This window comes from Stegostoma tigrinum, unplaced genomic scaffold (assembly GCF_030684315.1).
Source record: "Stegostoma tigrinum isolate sSteTig4 unplaced genomic scaffold, sSteTig4.hap1 scaffold_54, whole genome shotgun sequence".
In the NCBI taxonomy this organism is placed as follows: domain Eukaryota; kingdom Metazoa; phylum Chordata; class Chondrichthyes; order Orectolobiformes; family Stegostomatidae; genus Stegostoma; species Stegostoma tigrinum.
Window position 1 is genome coordinate 3233836 of NW_026728472.1, and position 15054 is coordinate 3248889.

General features: G+C 45.6%; 1 long non-coding RNA gene across 1 annotated transcript; it reads right to left on the reverse strand.

The window, feature by feature from the left end:
* Positions 1-1675: 1675 nt before the first annotated feature.
* On the reverse strand, positions 1676-7482 carry LOC132208813 (uncharacterized). The gene is made up of 3 exons (XR_009444942.1): positions 7287-7482; positions 4273-4425; positions 1676-1734 (listed from the first exon to the last, which is right to left on the reverse strand). It is a non-coding gene; the product is annotated as an uncharacterized LOC132208813 (long non-coding RNA).
* Positions 7483-15054: the final 7572 nt, after the last annotated feature.

The window sequence follows — 15054 nt, forward strand, 5'->3', positions numbered from 1 at the left end:
CCTCCATCTCCTACCTACCAACCTCATCCCACCTCCTTGACCTGTCCGTCTTCCCTGGACTGACCTATCCCCTCCCTAACTCCCCACCTATACTTTCCTCTCCATCTTCGGTCCGCCTCCCCCTCTCTCCCTATTTATTCCAAAACCCTCACCCCATCCCCCTCTCTGAAGAAGGGTCTGCTGTGTTCATCCAGCCTCACATTTCATTATCTTGGATTCTCCAGCATCTGCAGTTCCCATTATCACAAACTTCTTTAGCTCTATAATTGTCTTCAGCCTCACAAACGTCCCTTTGTCTGAGGTCTCCTCCAGCCTCACAATCTTCCCCATTTCTGTAATCTCTTCCAAGCTCACTTTTCCCTATTTTTGTAGTCTTCTGCAGTCTCAGAACCCTTCCTGCCTCTAATATCGTCCGGCCTCACAAATGGATGATACAAGAACGATATTTCTTTCCTCTAATACAATCCTTATTTTTATACACCCACTTGATGGCGGTGCTTTCACTTTCCTGGGCTTCAGGCCCCAGAATTGAGGTAAACCGCATTACGTCTGTACCTCCCTTTACTCCCGAAAATACTGACCAATCATGAGTCATTTATTCTAATAGCTCATATTCTGAAATGACTTGAAATATTGCTGGGTATCTTCCTATGTGAACTGCCTCGGAGGTCTACAGTACAGAAAAAGGCTTTGTGGACCATCCAGCCAGTGCCGGTTAAAAACCACCTAACCGTTCTCATCTAATTTTCCAGAACTTGGCCCATAGACTGGCCTGTGTTGGCATCACAAGTGTGCATCTAAATATGCCTTAAACGCTATGAGGATCTCTGTGCCTACCACCCTCACAGACAGTGAGCTTCAGTGCCATTGTCACAGCATGATGACATCACAGACAGGAACAGAGACGAGCTGAGTCTGTGCAAACCAAAGATCCCCCACACACTGAAGGACGGGAGGGTCCCTGATAGGGGGCAGAGGAGATTTAACAGAATGGTTTGTAGGGAGAGGGTTTTTAGTTGCATGGTTAGGGCTGTTATTATAATTTCATGTGACTTAGACATTGCTGGTACATATTGAGAATAACCATCTACAATAGATGGACTCTCCTTCTCAACCTCTCCCCTCGCCTGGGGTGCAGTAATCTTCAGGTTAAACCAGCCCTATAGTCAGGTAGGACAATGGTGACTTTACCTTAGGCATAGTGATGCCACTGTGCTTCGGTGGTGCAGAGGGGAATGTTGCATGTGGTGGATGGGACACCACTCTGACACTGCTTCACCTGGAGGATGTTACCTTTCTTTAATATTGTTGGGGCTGTACTCATGCAGGGAAGTGGAAAATGTGCCAACACAATCCGGATGAGTGCCTTACACACAGGAAACAAACAAACAGTCATTGGGGAATCAGGTGCTTGGAGAAACTAAGATTGATCTCCTTTTAACAAAGGATTTTGAGGGGACCTTAATAGGCGGTGTTTCCAAAAGATAAACATTAGGACGGCAAAACGCACACTCAACTGGCCATAAGAAAGGACTACAGGACATATGTTGAAAGTCGTAGGAAAGATCTATTGAGAGAATGGAGTAATAAGAGAGAAATTTTACACGGCAAATGGGAACGAGCTGGAACACAATACTCACACACAATGCGAATATCCAGGTGCTGATGAATTAATTCTGTCAGTTTCGTGTTACAATTATTGAGCTTCCCACCTGAAAGTCCACTTGTAATATTCTGTAACACAAATTCATAAAATACATCGCTGACAGTCGGGTTAGAAATTCACAACATCCCCTCCTCCTGGTCAAGGATAACTGTGCATTGTTCCTGCTGCACATTATTCCTTGTTGGGGTCCACAGTTGATTCAGGGGAATAGCACAGTGCTATTCCGACCAGATTATTTGACCTGGGAGTACTCAGCATTGACTCTGACGCCTGGAAGTCTCATGGCTCCTGTTGATTACGATGTACCATCCTCCCTCTGTTGATAAATCGCCAGCAGTATTATCGCTAGATTATTGATCCAGAGACCGAGATAACATTCTGGGGACCTGGGATCGAATCCTGCCATGGCAGATGGTGAAAATTGAATTAAATAATGATCTGAAATTAAGAGTCTACTGATGACCATGAAACTATTGCCAATTATCAGCAAAGACCCATCTGGTTCGCTTTTGTCCTTTCAGGAAATTTGCCATCCTTACCTGGTCTGGATGACATGTGACTCCAAAACATAGCGATGTGGTTGACTCTTTATTGCCTTCCAGGTAATAAATGCTGGTGCAGCCAGCAATTTCCACATCCCAAGAGTGAATTTTAATAAACAAAAAACTCCTCAATGTTGAACAGCTCTTGGAGAAAGCACTGAGAGTGTGAACAGCACTAAATGTACTCAATGTCTACCTTCAGGAGTAATTTGCAGGAGGATTACCAATCAGGCTAGTCGGGTCCTAAAGGACAAAGCTGCCTGGCTGGGACTGCAGCAGGTGGTGACGCACCAAACGGGGAAAACATAGCTGACCTCATCATCACCAATTTCCCAGCTGCAGAGGCATCTGTCCGTGACAGAACTGATAACAGCGACCACCGCACACTCCTGTGGAAACAAAGCCTCATCTTAAACTTGATAATACCCCCCCATTGCGTTGGGTGGCACGAACTTTGGCTGAAAGGAACAGACTTGGAACAGACACAGGAACTCCAAACCTGATATCTATGAGGCTTTGAGAGAGACTACAACAGTAGCAGACCTTCTCCAGCTAAATCTGTAACCTCATGGCCCAGCATACCCTACAGTCAGCCATTGCCAATGACCCAGGAGACAAACACTGGTTGAATGGAATAGTATCGGAGTACATGCCAAGAACAGCACAAGGCAGACTTAAAAATAAGGTGCCAACCTGGTAAAACTACCAAACAGGACTACCTGCATGGCAAATACCATAAGCAGCAAGAGTTAGAGCTAAGCCACCCCATAACCAATAGATGAGATGTAAGCTCTGCAGTTCTGTCACACCCAGTCGTGAATGGTGACGAACAATTAAACAACTCACTGGAGGAAGCATGCCAAAAATCCCCATCCTTACTGACAGAGGAGCCCAACCTATCCATGCAAAAGGTAAGAGTGCAGCAATCTTAAGCCAGAAGTGTCAACTGGATGATCCATCTCAGCCTTCTCCAGAGGTCCCCAACATCAGAGATGTGAGTTTTCATCCAAATTGATTCATTTCAATTAATATCAATAAACGGAAGAATTGTGCAAAGGTTATGGGTCCTGACAACACTGGCAATAGTACCGATGACTAGTGCTCTAGAGCTTGCTAGCCACCAAGCCAAACTGTTTCAGTCCTGCTACAGCGCTGGCATCTACTGCCAATTTGGAAAACCGCCCAGGTCTGTTCAGCACAAAAACACAGCAAATCCAACCCGACCAATTTCCCCTCAAGCAGTCTACTCTCTATCGTCAGTAAAGTGATGGAAGGTGTTGTCAACAGCAGTATTCAGCAGCACTTACTCAGAAGTAACCTGCTCAGTGATACCCAGTTTGGGCCACGGCGGCCACTCGGTTCCTGATTTTATTACAGACTTGATCCACAAATTCACAAGCAGCTGAATCCCCGACGTGAGGTGAGGGTAAACAGCAGAGCCCTGCACAAAAACCACTTATTTCCACTTCAGTGACAATGACCCAACAACAACACCTCAGTTTCAGCTCATTTGCTGAACCTCTCATCTATTCCTGTGTTACCTCTAGACTGAACTATCCAAACACACTGCCAGTCAGCCTCCCACATTCAACGGCCCGGAAACCTCAAGAATACCTAAAATTCTGCTGCACACAAGTTCATTTGTACCAAGACCTGTTCACCATCACTGCTGTGCTCCCTGACCCACAAAGGCTCCTATTTATAAGCAACAATTTAAAATTCTCATCTTTGATTTAATTCCTGGCTGTGATGAGCCCTATCTCCCTGCACCACACAACGTTCAAGACTTCGACAATTCATTTAGTTTCAGCTCCAACAATGCGCTTTGTCATTGCTTCACGACTGGAGGCTGTTTCCACAGTTGCCAGGCAACGTGGTCTGGAATTCCCATGATAAACCTCTTAAGTTTGCTTTCCTTCTTTAAGGAGTCAGGAAAACCTGCAAATTTGGTAACTTTTTGGTCACCTGATCTAATGTGGCCTTATGTCAAAAGTTTCTGGATAATATTTTTGTGAAATTCTAAAACATGATAAAAATACAAATTGTTTGTTGATTTGGACACACCATCAGCTCTTCAGTATCGCTTGATGACCGATCTGTAACTTCTCAAATGACCGCATTGTGGGAGCACCTTCATCATACGAACTGCAGCAGCACACGAAAGTTAAATATCACCTTCTCCACAGGGAACAGGGCTTTGGCAACGATCGCTGGTATCTGTGGAAGGAGAAACAGTAAATGTTGCAGAAGTGCAAAATGAATGACAGAATACAAAAGCTGTCGAATTTGGTGGTCTGAAATGGAAGAAAAATGCACTCTCTTTCTGGGAAATATTTCCTGGTTGTGAAAGATACCGTTCAAAATTTAATCTGGTAAGAGAGCAGCACATGGTGAGGGGGTGGGGAGCAGTGGAAAATTTATTTACAAAAAAGGTATAAGGAATTAACAATAAAATACTGCAGAGATCAAATATACCCATCATTAGAGACCAACACCGACAAAAGTGATCAGGAAGCACAGAAGCGACTAAGAGCAGTGCGAGCTGCTACTATCCCACACTCTGGGAAAGAAATCCAGAAGAAACAAAAACTTGGATAAGAGAAAATGGGAACTGCAGATGCTGGAGAATCTGAGATAACAAAGTGTGGAGCTGGATGAACGTAGCAGGCCAAGCAGCATCTTAGGAGCAGGAAAGCTGACGTTTCGGGCCTGGACCCTTTATCAGAAATGGGGGAGGGGAAAAGGATTCTGAACTAAATAGGGAGAGAGGGGGAGACAGATCGAAGATGGAGAGAGAAGATAGGTGGAGAGGCAGGCCAGGGAGGACTGATAGGTCAAGGCGGTGAGATGAGGTTAGTAGGCAGGAAACAGGGATGCAGCTTGAGGTGGGAGGAGGATATACAAGAGAGGAAGAACAGGTTAGGGAGGTGGGGACAAGCTGGGCTAGTTTTGGGACGCGGTTGGAGGAGCGGAGATTTTGAAGCTTGTGAAATCCACATTGGCACCAATGGGCTGCAGGGTTCCCAGGCAGAATATGAGTTGCCGTTCCTGCAACCTTCGGGTGGCATCGCTGTGGCCCTGCAGGAGGCCCAGGATGGACACGTCGTCTGAGGAATAGGATGGGGTGTTGAAATGGTTCGCGACTGGGAGGTGCAGTTGTTTATTGCGAACCGAGCGGAGGTGTTCTGCAAAGCGGTCCCCAAGCCTCCGCTTGGTTTCCCCGATGTAGAGGAGGCCACATCAGGTACAGCGGTTGCAGTATACCACATTAGCAGATGTGTAGTTGAACATCTGCTTGATGTGAAAAGTCTTCTTCGGGCCTGGTTTGGGGGTGAGGGAGGTGGTGTGGGTGCGGGTGCAGCACTTCCTACAGTTGCGGTTGAAAGTGCCAGGTGTGGTGGGGCTGGAGGGGAGTGTGGAGTGGACAAGGGAGTCATGTACAGAGCGGTCCCTCTGGAATGTCGACAAGGGTGGGGAGGGGAAAGTGTCTTTGATGGTGGGGTCGGATTGCTGATGGCGGAAGTGTCGGAGGATGATGCGTTCGATCCGGAGATTGGAGGAGTGATGTGTGAGGATGAGGTGGATTCTTTTTCGGTTGTTATTACAGGGACGGGCTGTGAGGGAGGAGTTGTTGAAAAATGCAGGAGACACAGTGAAGGGTGTTCTCGATTACTGCGGGGGGGGGAGGGGAAGTGGAGGCTGGGGTTGCGGTCCTTAAAAAACAAGGACATCTGAGATGTACAGGAGTGGAACCCTGGGAGCAGATGCGGAGGTGAAGGAATTGGGAATAGGAGATGTCATTTTGCAGGACGGTGGGTGGGAGGAGTTGGATACTCGCTAGCTGTGGGAGTCAGTGGGCTTCAAATGGATATCGGCTTCTATATGGTTGCCCAAGATGGAAACAGAGGTCCAGGAATGAGAGAGAGGTGTTAGAGATGGTCCAGGTGAACTTAAGTTTGGGGTGATAGGTACTGGTGAAGTGGACGAACTGCTCGAGCTCCCCATGGGAGCACAAGGCAGCGCTGATACAGTCATCCGTGTACTGGAGGAAGAGGTGGGGCTCAGGGCCAGTGTAGGTACGGAAGAGGAATTGTTCCAACAAAGAAGCAGGCATAGCTTGGGCTCATGCAGGTACCCATGGCCACCCTCTTTGTCTGTAGGGTGTGGGAGGAGTTGATAGAGAAGTTGTTGAGGGTGAAAATGAGTTTGGCAAAGCATCTAAGGTGGGGGAGGTGGGGGTGGTCAGTGGAGGGGTACTGATCAGACCGGCAGGACGGGAAATAGCGTAGGGCTTTTAGGCCATCTGTATGGGGAATGCAGGTGCTCATGTGGTAAACTACATACGCTCTACCCTTTCTGGCCTCCTCTACATCAGGGAAACCAAGCGGGGACCACATTACAGATCTTCTACGCTCAGGTCGCACGAAACAACTGCTCATCCCCACTTCCCTAACCTGTTCTTCCTCTCACCTATCCCCTCCTCTCAACTCAAGCTGCACCCCCATTTCCTACCTGCTAACCTCATCCCAACCACTTGACCTGTTGGTCCTCCCTGGACTGACCTATCCCCTCCACACCTACACTCACTTTTACCTGCTCCATCCCCATCTCTTTAACTTGTCTGTCTCCTCTCCACCTGCCTCCCCCTCTCTCCCTATTTATTTCAGTATCCCCTTCCCCTCCCGCATTTCTGAAGGGTGTAGGCCCGAAAACGCCAGCTTTCCTGCCCCTCTGATGCTGCCTTTCCTGCTGTGGTCCTCCACCCCCACACCTTGTTCTCTCACTTTCAGCCAGATGCGGCTGCGCATGCGCCCAGCTTGAGCTTGGCCCTTCGAAAGTTTCAAAGCTACCGCGCATGCGCCTCGCGGATCATTGCCCCCAATAAAGATGGTGGCGGTCACACAGGCCTATCGCCATCTGAGGCATTGATTTGTTTTCTGCAAACGTGAGTCTGGGAGTTTCAAACGTGTGTGTTTTCCGACGTGCACTAAGTGTTTGTAAAACTTCCAAACCCATACAAATATCACTCCCCTCCCGCTTTCTGCTGTTTTGCTTTCTTTACCGTGTCCTGCTCTTACCTCAATTGCACAAATCTTGGTCTCAGCGAAGGAGCTAGGCCCGAAACGTCAGCTTTCCTGCTCCTCTGATGCTGCTTGACCTGCTGTGTTCATCCAGCTGCACACCATGTTATCTCAGAGTCTGTGGTATCTGCAGTTCTGGTTATCTCAGCGACTCTGGACCGCTCTCGTGGATGATCACGTGGTTTTCACCGATCCCGCCCCATCTTCATTCCGATTGGCTAGAAGGGCAGGGACTTTCGCCCGGCCCTGCACTGCATCTCTGTGCTCATATTGGTCGCGCACTGACATCAATCACCCAGACGCCATTGTCAGCTGGAGCATGCGCAGTGCTTTGTGTTGTCATTGTCAGAAGCAAATGATCGTCGTCACAATGTTGCATTTTGAGACAAATGAGACTGAGAACCGGATGAGAAAGATTGTTACATTAGCGATCCTGGGATTTTAATAAGTCGCTCTGAGGAAGGGGCACTGCACCCGAAACGTTAACTCTGTCTTTTTACCCTCACAGATGCTGCCAGACCTGCTGAGCTTTTCCAGCAACTTTGTTTTTGTTCCTGATTGACAACATCCCAGTTCTTTTGTTATTTTTTAATAAGTCGCGATTGAAAATGCTTCCTGCAGCTCAAAGCTAAAGATAGCTCTTGATACCGCTCTGCCAGCGAATAGGGAAATGGCGGTGAAATAAGGGTAATAAATACAGGTATAACAGTCCTCAGGTAAGATGAAAGAGAATAATTATGAATATGAAGAACACCACGTGGTGAAGTGAGGTGAGTGTTGTTCATATGAACTGTGATTGGGCAGAGAGGGATGTTAATCAAAAAAGAACAAGCATAAAAGAGATTCTTAAGAAAGGTCTGTGCAATAGAAAACAAGGAGAATCAGAAGGTAAAAGCCCAAGACGGAGGAAACAGTTTGAAGACCGAGGCTGCAAAAACTTCAATAAGTTGTTTCACTGCTAGTTATTGACACTAGCAGTATAACCCACATTCAACTGGAAATACCTGTCTGAGTTGTCACTATAGTTTACTTCATAACAGATAAACTTCTCCACACTTTGTCTCAATAAGGCTGACAGTTGGTTCATAAATCAGTTCTTCTGCCAAGTCCATTCCTGTTTGAAAAGGGATGTAGATCACATTTAAATCGACAATGCTAAATGTCAGTCCAGGCTGGCAGCCAAACTCCACTCCCTCACCACTGACTCCATCCCTGCCCCTGGTAACTGGCTGGTAACACACTGCTCACAGTCATGGTGCAATATTTCACCCCAAGATGAGCTTCCAACCACATTTCTCACCCCCACGCCCATTACCACAAAGACCACGTATAATTTCAACCTCAACAAGATCTCAGTTCATCTGTTGCTGAAACTCTCATGCATTCCTTTGTTACCTCTCGACTTAACTCCCCAAACACACTCCCGGCCGCCTTCTTAATTCTACTGCCCTGAAATCTTGAAATGACCCAAAAATCTACTGCCTGTGTGTTTACTGTCACCAATTTCAACATCTTCGGGTTTTGCCATCCGGTGCTCATTAACATACACATTTTCTGGGTGGCAAAGCACCAAGGTATTGAAATTCATATCCTTATTTTGAAATTTTGTCATCAAACCTCCTTCTTTTGATAGTGCCTCCAGCTGCAAAACCCTCTGAGATATATCTGAAGAAGGGTCACTGGACACAAAACAATAATGCTTTTCTCTCTCCACAAGCACTGCCAGATATGCTGAGTTTTTCATGAATTTCTGTTTGTGTTACTACTTTAAAGCATCTACTGTTCTTTTTATTTTTCCGTCAAGATATTTGTTCTCCCTGACTTCCAACCTCCTGTGGATTTCTGGCTTTAACTTTCCCACCTTTTTCATGGCCTCAGTTTCCAAGGCCATAAACTCTTGAATTTACTCCCTAAACATCCCTGGTTTTCAAAGTCCCTTTGTTTGTTCAGGATATTCCTTGAAACCTACTTCATTGGCCAGTTTTGGGTCACTTGTCCTAATAAGTGCCTGGTATCAAATACTGTTTTGTGACAACCTTGTGTAATATGTCAGATCATTGGATTGAATCAAAAATGTGAAAACATTTAAATTGTTCTTTTGGAAAACATCACTAATCCTTCACGATCATTTGGTAACTCCTTACCTAATATTGTTGCAAGTGCGACTTCATTACATGGACTGCAATCGTCGAGAAAGGTCAAACATCAAATTCTCCAGAGGTAACTGAGGATTGGCAATAGTTACTGATACCTGTGGAGAGTGATCCAAAGTTCATTTATCAGGAAATGTTGAATGAATGACATGGTGCAGAACTTGTTGGTTAATATAAGCTCAGAACAGAAAAGAAAAGGACTGCATTAAGAATAATTCCTGACTACAAAACATACTGTGGGAAGACAAAGCTTCTGAAACCATAGGGTTCAATGAAAGAAATGTGGTGGAAAGCTCACCTGGACGTCATCTGATAGAGTAACAGAAGCATTCACCAGACAGGTACTTCCACATTATTAGAGACAGAGGTAAGGCAGAAGTGAAACAGAGCAATATACTGAAATGGATTCAGATCCATACTAAAGGAGACACACCAGCCCTAAAGCTACAGCACATCTCACAGGTAACAGGCACAGCACTAAAACTCAACATTGTTGACGAATGGTCAAAAATACTCCACCACGTCACTGTTGACAATTTGAGATTCTCCTGTTGCACCTGCAGCTGGAAAGATATCAGAAATACTGGAGTTAGAGAAAATTCTGTCAGTTGAGGAAATCCCTAAGGAACAGGTGGTCTCACTGTGCTACTGTTGCTGCAGTAGGATCTTCAGAGGAGATAGATTCATTCATAAACCAGAAAGTTTCAGGACTGACGGAGTTGTGAAGCGATGGACCACCTGGAGTTGGAGGGAGATTTTATGAAAGCATCTATCTCCTCTGATGATCCTCCCCTCCTTCACAATGTATGACAATGTCTGTTCTGAGTATACCTGGTCATCCTCGGCCAGGAGGAGGGACGTCGTGAATTCCTGAAATAAAAGAGAGGTGTTGGAGCACTCCATAAGCCTGGCAACATCTAGGGAGAGAGAAATAGTGCTAATGTTTAGAACCAGTTATTGTACTTTTATCTCTGCACTGATAGTGATTGATTTTTGAAGCTTCTTTCACTGAGGCTCATTTGAGGACCTACATATAAAATATTAAATCAAACAAAAGGAATAATTTGTGTGTCTGATTTCCAACCGAGACTGACACTGTCCTTACTAAACTTCTTTTACAGAATATATTAAAACAAATCACAGACAGGAAACTTTAAACAAACATCAAATCAAAATTTGGCATGATCAATCGATTAATCAGAAACTGGACATTATTGGCCTTTTGAGTGTAAGTATTCGGGTCCCTGTCATTACCATTCACTGCAGGTAATTTAACCGTTATAACCTTCATGTTGATCTAAATCTGACATTTGTATCCCATGATCCATTTCTTTTCAGTTAATGTGAACCCCTTGTTTTGTCTACGTTGCCTCAACCAACAGTAAACATTATAGTTCCGTCAAATCTCCCTTCAGCTTCAGTTAATCCCTGACATCGTAAGCCTTTCCATTTTTAACCTTCCTGGCAAAGGAACACGTCTGCTCCCTCTCAGCGACCTACGTCCTTCCCAATGTGTGGGTGATCTCTGGTTTGCACAAACCCAGATGCCCTGTGTTCCCATGTGTGATGTCATCATGCAGCAACAGTAGCACAGTGACATCGCCTGTTCCTTAAGTATTCCCTCAATTGAGAGATTTTTCTCTAACTCCAGTATTTCTGATATCTTTCCAGCTGCAGGTGGAACAGGAGAATCTCAAATTGTCAACAGTGACGTGGCGGAGTATTTTTGACCATTCATCAACAAGATCTTGGACAAAATCGATAAGGAAGATCTGACGAAGAAGCTATGTGAAAGGGCTTCTATAGCCTGGCTGCAGTAATTGTTTGTAGATAGTTTGACAGAGTGGTCAAAATCACTACATTTAAGCTCTAGTCTCTATCGAGTCATGGGTATGAATCTTACCGGTAACCAAAATCACGAGTGATCTACCTCAGGCAGTCACATTGAAGGAGCTGGGCAACTTCAAGTTTGCAATGTTTACATTTCTTCTGGGTAACTGTGGCTGCTTGGGCCTCTGATACTGTCGGTGCTGCAAGTGGGAAAATGGGCAACAGACTCCGAAAACAGCAAGAGCTCTGGCTTCACAACGGCCCTTCAGAACTCCGCTAACACCCTGCTTCAGCGGATTTTGCATGGCTTGTTGATGCCAGTTTTTATGGCTCAACCGGTCAGCATTAGGTGTAAACTGAAAAGTCGGGTGTTTGAGACCATCCAGGCACACAACTTTAGTTATTTTGGATCAAGCAATTTGAGTGACCACCGACCTGCATTTAACCCATGAAAAAGCTACAACAAGATTGGATTCAAAACACATCCATCAATGATTCTCTCTTCCCCAGCTCCACACAGCGTGAGACTGGGGCAAGCAGAGGGTTTGACTTCGCTCTCCAATCTCCATTGCCAGATTTTATGGGCAGAGAGATCAAAAGATCGTACAAATAGTTTGAGTGCAGTCTCCTATAAACAGTCTCTGCAGGTGATCTAAAGTGTTAAACGGTGTGAGTAAAGTGTCAACAGCTGAATAACAGGTGAAGGGATGACCTGTGATCTGATTAAATGAGGCAGAGAGATAATTACAAAAACAAACTAAAAATAAGGTTGTGGTTGGCACAAACCAATTTCTGATGAAGGGTCTAGGCCCAAAACATCAGCTTTCCTTCTCCTAAGATGCTGCTTGGCCTGCTGTGTTCATCCAGCTCCACACCTTGTTATGGCTGGAATTATGTGATAGGTATAAGAATCACTTGCTGATAGTCTAACCAAAGTAATAAATAATCCAAAATTGTACTAACTAATCAAGAGAGAGATGTCATAACAATTTATCAAGGTGATGGTGTTGAAATAGGACAATAAGGAAGATTTTATAGATGCAGAACAGTACAGGGGGATCACATGTAGACATGAACTTAAGATCATGATTGAGGCTGTCTTCATGGGCATGGAATTTGGCTATCAGTTTCTGCTCGGTGATTCTGCTTTGTCGTGTATCTCAAAGGTCACGTTGCATGTTTTCCCGAAGATTGGACGCTTAATGTACTTTACTGCTGAAGTGTTCCCCAACTGGGAGGGAACATTCTTGTCTGGCAATTGTTGCACAGAGTCCATTCATCCGTTGTCATAGCGTCTGCATGTTCTCACTAATATACTAAGCCCGGGGCATTCTTACCTGCACTGTGTGAGGTCGATAATGTTGGCCCAGTCACATAAGTATCTCCCTTTATGTGGTGGGTGGTGGCTGCATGTGTGATGCTAGTATCCATGTCAATGATCTGACATCTTTCAGAGGTGCCAGTGGCAGGGTTGTGTGGTGTTGTGGTCGAATTTGTCCTGAAGGTTGAGTAGCTGGCTGCGAACGACAGCCTGATTAAGGTTTGGAGGTTGTTTGAACAGAGAAGTGAAGGTGTATGGATGATCTTGGTGAGATGCTGGTCATCATCATTGACATGTTGAAGGCTGTGGAGAACATGGTGCAATGTCTCCGCTCTGGGGAATTCTTTATGATGAAGGGCGCTCTCTAGGTTGCATCCTGTGTCTGTCTTTTGAGGAGGCCATTGTTGGTTTTTGCTGTGGCACGTCGGAACTGATGAGCCTCTGTCCAAAAATAAGTCTCTGTCAGTGATCAAAAAGTGTTAGATGGTGTGAGTAAAATGTTAACAGCTGAATAGCAAGGGAAGGGTTGACCTATGATCCAAGTAGAGGAGGAAGAGAGATAATTAAAAGAAAATTTTAAAAAGACGGTGCTGGAGAGAAACAAAATGACTTTGTTTTTCCTGCAGAACATTAAAACCAATTTTGAGCACTTATTCCAGGATTTTAAATGAATATTTTAAAGCTATTGCCCTCATCTTTGAGCAGCCCACATGACTGCAAATTACACTGTCAGACGCTGGATAAATTTGGGAAATTGCTTCAATAAACCCATTCATTTCTGTTACAGATCGTAAGGAATTCTCATTCGGCTGAAGAGACACGATCAACACTTTGTTTGTTCTGCGTGCAGGGTCTCAGCGAAGATCTGAAGAGACTTTATACAACTGTTTCAGAAACTGTCGCCAATTTGACTTCTTACATCAGCCAGTGCATCGAAGGCCTGCAAAGCTGGCAACTGATCGAATTGGGGGGAGCTGGTTACATTGAAAATACATTTAAACTCTCTCCCAAATGAGAAAGGCCTCAAATATTTATCACAGTTTCAAGCAAACTACAAAACACATATAGAATCGTGAATTAAATTATTGATAATGTATAATCCATGTGTTAGGATTACAGAACGAAAGAACACTGCTGATGGTTCAAATCTGAAAGACTAAAAGTGAATGTGAGAGACACCCAGCAGGACAGAATCTAATCTATCAGCAGGGAATCTCTCCGCCCCCAGAGACTGGGGTTAGATTCTTTCGAGCAGCATAGACTGAGGAAGGGTCACCAGACCCAAAAGGTTAACACTTTTTTTCTTCACAGATGCTGCCAGACCTGCTGAGCTTTTCTTGCAACTTCTGTTTTTGTTATACACTGAGAGACGGGGGGCAGGGGAGGGTGGCGAGGACATGAGTGTGATGTGTACATTTATGAGGGAAACAGACAGAGTAAACAAGATGAATCTTTGTGCTTGGCGGTGGAATCAGTATCGGGGAGGGGGGGCCTAGGACAGACACATTAGATGAGATGTAAGGATTTTTTTTCACTCAGATAGTGGGAATCTGAAACTCACAGCCTGGAAATGTGGGAGAGGTGAAAACCATCATCACATTGCACTGGTCTTTAGCTGTAAAAAAGAAGCGCTGAAAGAACTGTGGATGTTGTATATCAGAAACAAAGCAGATATTGTTGACAAAGTTCATAATAATAAAGTGTGAAGCTGGATGAACACAGCAGGCCAAGCAGCATCTCAGGAGCACAAAAGCTGACGTTTCAGGCCTAGACCCTTCATCTGAGAGGGGGATGGGGTGAGGGTTTTGGAATAAACAGGGAGAGATGGGGAGGCAGAAAGAAGATGGAGAGAAAAGAAGATAGGTGGAGAGGATGGTATAGCTGGGGAGGTCAGGAGGGGATAGGTCAGTCCAGGGAAGACGGACAGATCAAGGACGTCGGATGAGGTTCGTCAGTCGGAGGTGGAGGTGCGGCTTGGGGTCGGAGGAAGGGATGGGTGAGAGGAAGAACAGGGTAGGGAGGCAGAGACAGGCTGGGCTGGTTTTGGGATGCCGTGGGGGGAGGGGATGAGCTGAGCTGGTTGTGTGATGCAGTGGGGGGAAGGGACGAACTGGGCTGGTTTTGGGATGCGGTGGAGGAAGGGGAGATTTTGAAGCTGGTGAAGTCCACATTGATACCATTGGGCTGCAGGGTTCGCAAGCGGAATGTGAGTTGCTGTTCCTGCAACCTTTGGGTGGCATCATTGTGGCACTGCAGGAGGCCCATGATGGACATGTCATCTAAAGAATGGGAGTGGAAGTGGAAATGGTTCGCGACTGGGAGGTGCAGTTGTTTATTGCGAACTGAGCGGAGGTGTTCTGCAAAGCGGTCCTCAAGCCTCCGCTTGGTTTCCCCAATGTAGAGGAGGCCTCACCGGGTACAATGGATACAGTATATCACATTGGCAGATGTGCAGGTGAAC